Source organism: Acyrthosiphon pisum, chromosome A2 (genome assembly GCF_005508785.2).
Source record: "Acyrthosiphon pisum isolate AL4f chromosome A2, pea_aphid_22Mar2018_4r6ur, whole genome shotgun sequence".
In the NCBI taxonomy this organism is placed as follows: domain Eukaryota; kingdom Metazoa; phylum Arthropoda; class Insecta; order Hemiptera; family Aphididae; genus Acyrthosiphon; species Acyrthosiphon pisum.
In genome coordinates this window covers 21,853,964-21,854,266 of record NC_042495.1, presented here as the reverse complement: position 1 = coordinate 21,854,266, position 303 = coordinate 21,853,964, and positions in this window count along the sequence as shown.

Genomic DNA, 303 nt, shown 5'->3' with positions numbered 1-303 from the left:
GAGTCTAAATATGGTATAAATATAGATATTCTGTAATAATCTTCGATAGAATCATTTGATGAACAATTATGATTTGATTGTTGACTCTGATGGTTTGTTCTTCGAGGTATTTTATGTATAAAATCTAAGCTATTTGCAGCTTTAGTGATTTCCTCAAAAATTGTATTAAAATACTCTATGCTGTTTTCTCTATGTTTAGTTAATATACCAAGAAGTTCAGTTTTAACAAATTTGTGAACAGAATGAAGATTAACACTTGTACCTACCTTGTAATTTGGTCACAACTGGTTCTAGAACAGAAGA